The following is an 11557-nucleotide window of genomic DNA, read 5'->3' on the forward strand; positions in this document are numbered from 1 at the left end:
TATTTACTTCTTTATCTTTTACCTCTGTTTTTTTAATTAACTAGTGTTCGTGGGAAGAACCATTTTAACGATGCGTACCGCCTTAATTCTTTGAAACGCCAGAGTTTTAATGGTGGCAGCTGATGAAGGGTTTTTAGATCTATGTTTGCAATTTCAAAGTATAATGTAGATTTTTATATATGTTATTTCTTGATCCTACATTTATATTTCAAGAATGAAGTGGTTAAATAAATATTAGAACTGTAATTGTAAGTATGGAGTTCTTTTACATATCAACCCTTTCATCTCTATCAGCCACAATAAATATTTCATCAACAAACTTGCTATTCAAAGTTCAGTTGAGCTTAAGAATGGCTTTGATTTCCTCATTATACAATTAGAAAGTCACAGATATGGGGACCGAGTGGGAATCCAGAGGAATGTTGCTGTGCTAAATGTAGATATAGAGATTGCTTTGTAGATAATGAAAGAGACCTTTATTGAGAAGGTCATAAAAACTTTCTAAGAATGCTTCTTGGTAGAGAGGATGATCTTAGACTCGGATACATCTAGGGTTACGTTGATAACTTCCATCACTGGATCATTTATAAGGAGACTTTCAGCATCCATAGCATAAATGTTCCCAACTTTATTTGTATCATATAAAAAAATCTCAAAGAATTTGTCGGATGATTACGATGTCCTGGTGTATATTTTAATTATGCTGTCCAGTCATTTTGCAATTCTGTGTGTAAATGTATTGGTTTGAGAGATTATGGGTCAGAGGAGGTTATATATTGAAAGTAAATTTACATTTCTGTACATGTACATTTGGTATATATTTACAACAAAGAGTCATTGTAATATATTACAATATAGTACATGAAACAAAAATCAATAGAAAAACTATAGCAGAAAACATTACTGCTTTATATATGGCTACAGCAGTACATATTCTAAATTTGGAATGATACAGAAGGGATTAGCATAGCTGCTGCACAAGGATGACATGCAAATTCATGAAGTATTTCATATTTTTTCACAAAGCAGTGCTCCAGCATGGCTACAGTCAAATGACTGAGATGAGTAAAAGAAATAGAAGAATCTTACAAACTCTGACAAAAATATCTATAAAAGAGTTGCTAATGAAAAAAATATATAAGCTAAAAATCAACACAGATACAAAATGAAATTAAATAAGAAAAATACAGGATTTGAAGGTTAAATAATTTTTAAAACAAGCATTTGAAAAAACTACCTGCAAGTTCACGGTTCTTTTTGACCCAATGCAAAGCACTGGGAAACATACTGTTCTGCAATAATTTTATTCTGAGGATAAAGTTAAGATAGATTTGAAACATTATTAGGTTAATGGATTTAGGAACATTAATGTTCTAGATTAAACATAAAGGATTAAAAGGAAATATGAAAAGCCCCAATAAAGTAGATCAAACACTGGTACAGTCATGCATTTAATACATGCTTGAAAGAGTTTACATCCTCTTCATTATACACAAATATGAACCTGCATAATTCAACAGCATAAAATGCAAGCTGCACACCAGAATTCAGCAGAGAATAGAATAAAACTTATCAACAGGACATTGTTAAAAGCTGAAAGTTTTAAATATTTTCTTCAAAATATTTTCCTTGCCAAGCATGTATAAATCTTGCCCTCACATCACATAAGAAACAAAAATATGTAATAAAGCTGTAGTCTTCAGAAAGGTAAAACCGTAAGTGTTGAGAGGAAATTAGCTTAGTGGGGTGCCTACCCAGGTGAAACCCAGAATGTTTGAAGCATTTTCTTGCCTCCTCAGCCCCCACCTTGCATCTCCCATTCTTGAAACTGCAGGTAAAATATTGTTACCCACATATGGAAATAAATTTATCCATCTCCTACAACACTTAAGCAACTTCACCAAATCCCACTCCAGAATCTTGTCAGAAACTTCCACCTCGCAATGACAATGCAACCAAAACATAAAACTGGACTTAATTTAATTTATCCATCAAAATTTGGGGTCAAACTGTCATAAAAATTGATGAAATATTGAGATACTTATTCCAGTTTCAAATTAACAAATATTATAATTTTTCGTTTTTGGATTTGGTTTGCGACATTCTTTATGTGAGTTCGTGTGTTGAAGCATATTCCATTGTGTCTGGGGAGAGTCACTTTCTTTTTGTGCTTTATAATTTAACACACTCACTAGTAAAATTTCCACTTAATCCTTATTTTTATTTTCCTAAAATTTTTGTTGTGTCTTGCAACCTTTTCAAGAGTCAAAACTATTGAAAAGGCCGCAAGACACAACGAAAATTTTAGGAAAATAAGGAATAAGTGGAAATTTTACCGGTGAGTGTGTTAAATTATAGGGCACAAAAAGAAAATGACTCTCCCTAGACACAAAAAAATATTATCCTGCAACACAGAAAAGTATTGTGTATAACAATAAATTCAAAAGAGCTTCCTAGAAGCTGAGCAATAATAGTAAATCATTGAATTTATTCAATGTGCTCTTAGTTGACAATAATATTGCATAATTCTGTAGCCAAATGTGATTCTGATACCTTTTCCATTGACCTTTGTCTGTTTGGATCATATATACCATTGAACATAGTTTCTTTTTTTGTAATAATCCTACAAATCCATTTGGAATTGCCTTGATAATCCCTGACAAACACTACTTGTGTAACATAATTTTTTTAAAGCTGTTTGTAAGTTTGTCCTTCATTTGGTTATGGCTTTTGGGCAATAATATTGATAAAATAGTTTGTGATTGTCAGCTGTGTGGTGTTTCTACTGTTCATTTCCTGTTCAGTTTTAGAACTCTTTTATTCTTTTGCTTATTTCAGTCATTTGACTGTGGCCATACTGGAGCACCGCCTTTAGTCAAGCAAATCGACCCCAGGACTTATATTTTGTAAGCCTAGTACTTATTCTATTGGTATCTTTTGCAGAACGGCTAAGTTACTGGGACCTAAACACACCAGCATCGGTTGACAAGCGATTTGGGGAGAGAAACAGAGACACACAAACATATATATATATACGACGGGCTTCTTTCAGTTTCTGTCTACCAAATCCACTCACAAGGCTTTGGTCGGCCCAAGGCTATAGTAGAAGACACTTGCCCAAGATGCCCCGCAGTGGGACTGAACCCAGAACCATGTGGTTGGTAAGCAAGCTACTTACCACACAGCCACATAAGAATAAAAAGTTCAATTGCCTTCCGCTAATGAAAGGTTTTCAAGACAAGATTTCCAAATTCCTTGTCTGAAGATTTGAATGAGGTACTCAAACTGACCCATTGAAACTGAATGAGAACCAAATGACTTCAAATGCCAAAGGCCCAAACATAGGGGTACGGTGAGTTCCATTATTTAATACAGTTGTTCCAGATGGTCCCTCAATGGCAAAAACTTTTGGAATATTGTCAATGTTCCATTGATGTTGTTGGTGCTTCCGATGCAACATAAGGAAATTTCAAAATGAATCAATAACAGTACGTCACATTTTATCACAAAAAAAAATGGTCTGGTGGAGTTGATACGTATTTGTTGTCATGGTGCATATGGTTTTTGGCTATTCACTATACATTTTTTGTTTTTTTGTTTTTCCTCTGACGCATTAACAATTGACTGGTGCTGGACACGATTTTACTGTTGCATTTATACCACCACCACCATCATCACCGCCATCACCACCGTCATCATCACCAGCATCATCATCATCATCATCATCATCATCATCATCATCATCATCATCATCATCATCATCATCATCCTCGCCATTTATTAATGTCCACATTTGCAGGTCAGACGGAATTTATTGGGGCAGATTTTCAACAGCCAGATGCCTTTTCTCTCCCACTTGCTGCCTACAGACACATCTTTGTGTGCATACGTGTTTGTGCAAGTGTGTATGAATGTATGTATGTGTGTATGTATATATATATATATATATATATATATATATATATATATACACACACACATATATGTATGATTTTATGTATATATGTGTGTGTGTGTGTGGATACACTCATATTGAATATCTGCATATATGTTCTACTCATGTATTCCTATTATTCAACTAATATCTGTAAATATTTCATGTTTATGTGCACACTTCCTTTCATCATCATCTTCTCTTTCTGATCCACTCCTTGATCCCACCCCATCACATTGCCTCAATGCAACTTACTGTGTTTTATTATTTCCTCCACAATATATAGCTTCAATATCTCTCCTTTTGTTAGCGTCATACTAATACATCCTTTTGTTATTTACACCACCTGTCCTCGTCTGTTGTTGTTTTTTCGTACATTCTCCCATATATATATATATATATATATATATATAAATATATATATATATATGTACTATCTCTCATATATATATATATATATATATATATATATATTATTGTAGTTTAGTTTTAAATGTATATAGACACATATACAAACATCTACATACGTTTTAATACTAGTTCGCATTGTGTAGATTTCTTTTATGAATCCATACAGAAGTGTCTTAGTTAAATGAAGCTTATATATAGTCACATTCATCTATGCATATATGTGTGTATGTATGTGTATGTGTGTATGTATATGTGTGTATGTATATGTGTGTGTATGAGTGAGCATTTACATTGTTTGTGTACGTGTTAGTCGGTCTGCTAGCATATCTGTATGTGCATGCACATTCAAGGTTGCATGGATGTATGCTTGTGTATATGTGTATGCGTGTCTCTATATATATATATATATATATATGTATAAAAGTACACACACACATATATAAACATACATCTCTCTCTCTCTCTCTCTCTCTCTCTCTCTCTCTATATATATATATATATATATATATATATATATATACATATATACATACACGTGTGTGTACAATATTGAAAAGAACACCTCTTATGTGATATTTTAATAGTCATCCATTACATGTTGTTAGCATGCAAAACAATTTGTTTTTTATTCCATCATCCAATACCATCTGAATATTTGATGTAATATGACAATTAAACATGACCTCTTATGAAACACAACCAAATGTTACTGGCAGCTGTAAAGCACTTGCAATACATCTCAGTCAAAAGAGAACCGTACATGGAACAACAAATCTTGAAAATAAGTGCTAAACACATAGAATGTATGGAAAAGTATTCACAAATACTGTATTGTAAAAGTACAAAAAATATAATATGCAAGATATAAAAAAAATGGAATGGAATGTATAGTGTTGAAAAAAACAAACATAGACATGTTTTCAATTTGTTTACCTAAAATTTGGAAAATATTTATATATATATATATATATATATATAATAATTTGAAGTCTCTGTCTCTTTTGAATATGAAAATTTAAAAGTTTAAAAACCTTATGATATATATATATATGTACATATAGATGTGTGCGTGTATACATACATATATGGGTATGCCTCATCACCATTTAACGTCTGTCTTCCATTCTAGCATGGGTTGGTCGATCTGACAGGAGCTAGCAAGCCAGAGGATTACACCAAGTTCCACTATCTGTTTTTGCCTGGTTTTCATGGCTGGATGCCCTTCTTGATACCAACCTCTTTACTGAATGGATTGAGTGCTTTTCACACATATATATTTATATATACATACATGCAAACACACGCACACATACACACACACATATATATTTTCACAATAATAATGATGATATACATACATACATGCACACACATACACAAATATATATACATATATATACATATATTTATATCCCTTTAAGAAGAACTTGTACAACCAAAGGTCCTCTTTTAAGATTCTGGAAGGACATTATGTCATGTCTCTGACCAGCCACATGTGGTGTGTTCAGGATGAAGGAACTCCACAGAAAATTGAGTGGAGGCTCATAGAGTGACCGGGGTCCTATATAAACATGAGTGGATGTTACAAGCTTGGCATAGCAGAGCAAGCAATGATCCTTGAAGACTGACTTGCCTCCTGTTCACATTTTAGATCTACTTGCTACAGAATGGGATTACTTGTTCATTGATTAGTGCTGTAAAAATATTTGCAGACTAGAAACAACCTAAGAGTGGAGACACTCCAAGCACCAATTAGGATCCTATGATTTTGTTGAGCAGACTGATCTAAAAGCTATAACCTGTTCCGTTTAAGGCTCAGAGGTTACAGAATATTCTTTTGTTTAAAATTAACCAACCGTAGAAGTTTTTGACCTTCAGTTTGAAGAGAGGTTATATGCCCATGGCCATTGGAGTCTGACGAGTCAGTCTATAAGGCTAAGTGCTTTATGGATGTGAAACCATTGATCACTCTATGATTGGCCATGTATTTAATTTCATGTGAACATATATATATGTATAAATATATATCTCTATTATTTAATTTGTCTTCCATATTGGCATGGGTTGACAATATATATATATATATATACATACACATGCACACACACATATGATTACTACAGGAGTTTCATGTCAAAGTGCAAATTAGAGAGTGAAAAGACAGAGTTACTCAAAGATCGAAGAATGGAATATTCTAGAATATTTTAGAAAAATAACTATTTGCTGCATGCGATTATACAGCATAGAGTTAAAAATTTATAGATGTAATAAATTATGAATAAGAACATAGAAAATTTACACATACACAGACACCTTTCCACACCTACACAGTTGCTTTCATGTACTAGTGTACACACATTCACTTAAATAAATGTATGATATATATACATTCCAACTACTGCATACATCCCTGAAGCTGTCTGTTAGTATTTATGAACAGCTTTGTTCTTGTTGAATAAAACAGCACTGATGAATGAATGAGACATGGAATTTTTGAAACCCAGACAAAATAAGTTAATAGCTCTTCAGCTAGAATTATCTGAGCCTATTGCTAAATGTTTGAAATCATCTTCACAATGATCTAATAATGTTGGTAAGACAACCACAGTTTTTTTTTTTAAGAAATGAATGCAAAAGCAAGCCATTGAAATCATCTATTACACATTCCAGTGATAATAAAGTTTTGAAATATATCAGTCAGAAAAGTGTCACTTAATACCTGTATTAACTTCACATATGAAAATGTTATCATATTTTGACAAGAGTTGACATTTCTCAATGAAAGACCCTAAAGTTCCTTATGTTCATCGTGCAACCAAGAGGAAGACATTTGCAAAATTAGATTTTATGGTCATAAACACATGTTTATTAAAGGAAAATACACTGCATTTAGAAAGACTGCAAATTGTGTAACAAAGGAAAGGAAACTCTTTCAATCTTGTCATAGCTTTAAAAAGAAAATATTGGAACGTGTTGAAGAGACCAAAGAAAGGCCTGACATTGAAAAGGATGTGTTTATACTACAAGGCAAGAGAAAGACTAACGTCACTTTAGATAGCAATAGCTTAGTTTTTCTTGGAAGTTTCAGTGAACTAAAATTTCTTGAAACAGTTTATTTGCAACTTTACCAGCCTGGTAGATGAATGATTAAAGCATTGCTTATCTTTGAAAGTACTCTAAAAACAGACACCTAATTTCAGATTACATTAGTAGTATGAGGGGTTGCTTAAAAGTTTCTGGCTGTAAGCATATCGCAAAAAGGCCTGGCTGGAGACCCAGCCCTCTGAGTTCTTTTACAGGGTTTAGAAAACTGAAGGACTGCTGCAATAAGTGTGTGAATCTGAGAAGTGAATATGCAGAATAAAATCATATTTAACTGATCCTCCTGTATTTTCTTTTACCCATAGCAAGGAACTATTCAGCAACCCCTTGTAGGTGTGAACTGAGATGAAAGTCCATGCCTAAGATATAATATATCAGTTCCAACAAGATGTTGGAACTGATATATTAAATTGTTATCATGCAAAACTACTAAGCTGTTCTGTACCTGATGTTGACAACTCTAGTAAACATAGGTGTTATATGGTCAGAGTTGAATGAAAATGTATGCATTTCATTCATTGAATTTTTTAAATTGCCAATTAATATTTTTCCCCCCTACTTGCTGTGTAATTATAAGATATAATTGAAAATAGTGTATTAGAGAATGTTTTATTTCATGAGCATCACAATTGTTGTATAAAAGAAACCAGATGAAGATTTACATGTCTATACTGACTGCAGTGATAATCCCAATGTTTGCTTGGACTGGTGACAATTGAACATATGTTAATGAAAAACAAAGATATGTTGTTGGCAGTAAGGCTACATTGAATAATGAAGAAGACATGAATATTTTTTTACACTAATAATCATTCTAGTTATGTTAGTTTCAGGAGGTAATTATTTCTGTCATGTGTAGATATCTACATCTGAAAGATATATATATAAGAATTTTGTTTGCCATCTGTTATAAGGTGTATGTAAGGGAGAGAGAAGGAATAACAGCATATTTCATAAACAAGAGATACTAGAATGTCCTTTAATGGTCTGACTGCAAGACAAGGCCTTTGCTGAAATTAAGAGAACTTTGGCGCATTACAAAATCAAAATGTATTTATATGGGAAATGGGAGATATTACAGAATCTTTTGTTTTCTTTGCAATATGAAAACCACAGCGGTTGTTTTGAGGTCTACCAACATCTTGTCACGGTTATTATTTTTAGAAATTGATGTAATATGGAATGGTAGGTATTTGTCTTTTATTTTTTACATGTTCCAGTCATTAGACTGCTATCATGCTGGGGCACCACCTTGAAGAATATTTAGTCAAATGAATCAACCTTAGGATTTACTTTTTAAAGTCCAGTACTTATTCTATTGGTCTCTTTTTCTGAACTGCTAAGTTACAGGGACATAAACACACCAATACCAGTTGTCAAGTGGTGGTGGGAGACAATCGCAGATACATATACATATGCATATAGCATCATCATCATCATCATCATTTAACGCCCATTGTCCATGCTGGCATGGGTTGGACGGTTTGACAAGGACTGGCAAGCTGAAAGGCTGCATCAGACTCCAGTCTGATTTCGCATGGTTTGTATGGCTGGATGCCCTTCCTAACACCAACCACTCTGAGTGAGTAATGGCTGCTTTTATGTGCCACTGGCCCCGGTGCCATTTGCATGACACCAATATCTGCCACGACTAAGATTTTACTTGGTTTGATGGGTCTTCTTCTCAAGCATGACATAATGCTAAAGGCCTCAATCATTATGCAACACTAGCATCAGCCACAGCATATATGTACATACATATATGTATATGTGTGTGTATGTATATATATACATATATATGTATACTTATATATACACACATACATGCATATATATATATATATATATATATATATATATGTAGAGAGAGAGAGAGAGACAGAGAGAGATGGTGGGCTTCTTTCAGTTTCTGTCTACCAAATCTACTCACAAGGCTTTGGTCAGCCTGGGGCTATAGTCGAAGACACTTATCCAAGGTGTCACACAGTGGGAGTGAACCTATAACCATGTGGTTGGGAAGCAAGTTTCTTACAACACAGCCATGCCTGCACTTAAACGTGTTCCTTACTTACACAAGCAGCTTGGCACTGCTGTCATAAATTTACCAGATATTGTTATCTTGGTTAAATCACGAATTTAAATCTAAACAAAGCTGCTGTAAGATTAATTCAAAGAAGAAATCTGCTACAGTCTCTTAAACAAGTCCTTATATTGAATTGGCTTTACTTTCTTCAATTAGAGTGGAATATTTCTAGAATTTAATCTCAGAGGTGTTACTACCAAATCCAAATAGATGATGATTTCAAAGACATTACAACCAGTAGCACCCCTAGCAGTTTGTTGTCATGGATACAAATATCTTATGATTAAAAATTAAAAGTGTTCTTTTCTTACATTGTAATAGAAAATTCCAGGCTCATCTGTTATCTAAGGGATATGTATCTTCAGTAGCAACAGGATATGATGATGGAGGTCTTTTCCCAGATTGACATAAAGTACAGAAAATATTAAATGTTTCTCCAGCCTCTAATAAGAAAGAAATGGAGTACTTCTTGTAACTGGTAAATTTCTATGGCTGACATTTCCCAAAATATTCTGAAATGATCAAACCATTTGTGAATTTATGCAAGCAAAATGTTGAATTTGCGAAGAGTATTCAATAATTTTATAAACGCTGTTCCTGGCAATCATGTTATATATATACTTGATGCCAACAAAGATGTCACGTTGACAACTGATACAAATGGATAGACTATATCAGGAATTTTATGGCAGGATAATCATCTAGTGCTATATTTATGAAGGAGATTAACTGCTGCTGAATCTCATTATTCAGATACAGAGAAGGAGGCATCAGCAACTGTGTGGACCACCAACTGTGTCCATCATTTTTCCCTAGTCAGAAAATTCCCACATAGATCCAATCATACATCTCTTGGATTTTATCTTTAATTTATGCCAATAACCTCTCCATGTTATAGATGGAGAAAACTGTAGCAGGCCCATATATCTGACGGCATTTGATTTTTATACATCAAAAGAGTATCCATTCCTCACATTAATGTTTTCTCTGTTAAATTTTGGACGATGACAGCAGGATATGAGTTCAGGTAATGATGGAGATAAATTCAAAGAAAAGAAAGGAGTGAGCACGTTAAATTTTTATAACCTTGCTTCAGAAACATTGTGATTCAATGTTAGGTAGAACTGTTTCCAGAAAGGGGGAAAAAAATGTGTGTAGCAACAGCTCTAATGTGGAGATATTTTAGGAGTAGGTCAAGCATCGATTAACTCTTGAGCCCTGGTTTTGTTGTTATTGTGTTCATAATGTTCTGTTTGAAGTATCTTGAAAGCAAATCATTGAAGCTGTTCATGACAATACCCATTGTGACATTACTGCTCCCTGCTGTTACCTGAAGCATGAACTATGATAACCTAGTAATTTGTATGATGTCAAGGAATATACATGTAGATGTCATGACTCTTTAGTTACCATATTTGCTGAAATATGCTGCTTTTGTTTCAGTTTAGGAACTTTTAGGGATATGAAGTAAACCAGATTTTTAATGATGGAACTTGAAATAGATAAAGCTACAAATAATAGTGTATAAATATTGGGTCAAAAAACCTTGAATGGAAAATATTAACATCAGTTCATGGGATTTGAACCCACATATTCTGAATTATGAATTTGAGATCCACCTTTAAAAATAATAATTATTATTTCATATCTGTCGCAGTTTCTAAATTTTTATGATGTAAGTAACATATAATTATTGCAGGTAAGAACAAATCTTTAAAAAATAGCATAATGATAAAATGTCTACCATGTTTACTGAATATGTGAGTTTAAACCTCACAGGCAACCTTTAACATTTACCATTCAAGGGATTTTTAACCCAATATTCTACATGCTTTATTTATAACTTAATTTACTTCAAGTTATAAAAAAATACCTATTTATATTATATCTCTTAAAGTTTCTAAATTTTTATGATGTAGCACATATCTATATTTATATGTATATAAGTATATACACACATATACATGATAGATAGAAAGAAAGATAGATAGATAGATAGATAGATAGGTTTCTTTATTAGCCACACA

At 33.1% G+C, this 11557-nt stretch overlaps 1 non-coding gene across 1 annotated transcript; it reads left to right on the forward strand.

Annotated features, from left to right (window-relative positions):
• Window positions 1-912: 912 nt before the first annotated feature.
• Window positions 913-1018, forward strand: LOC128248974 (U6 spliceosomal RNA). Its single transcript, XR_008265119.1, has one exon. It is a non-coding gene; the product is annotated as a U6 spliceosomal RNA (small nuclear RNA).
• Window positions 1019-11557: the final 10539 nt, after the last annotated feature.

This window comes from Octopus bimaculoides, chromosome 10 (assembly GCF_001194135.2).
Source record: "Octopus bimaculoides isolate UCB-OBI-ISO-001 chromosome 10, ASM119413v2, whole genome shotgun sequence".
Classification (NCBI taxonomy): domain Eukaryota; kingdom Metazoa; phylum Mollusca; class Cephalopoda; order Octopoda; family Octopodidae; genus Octopus; species Octopus bimaculoides.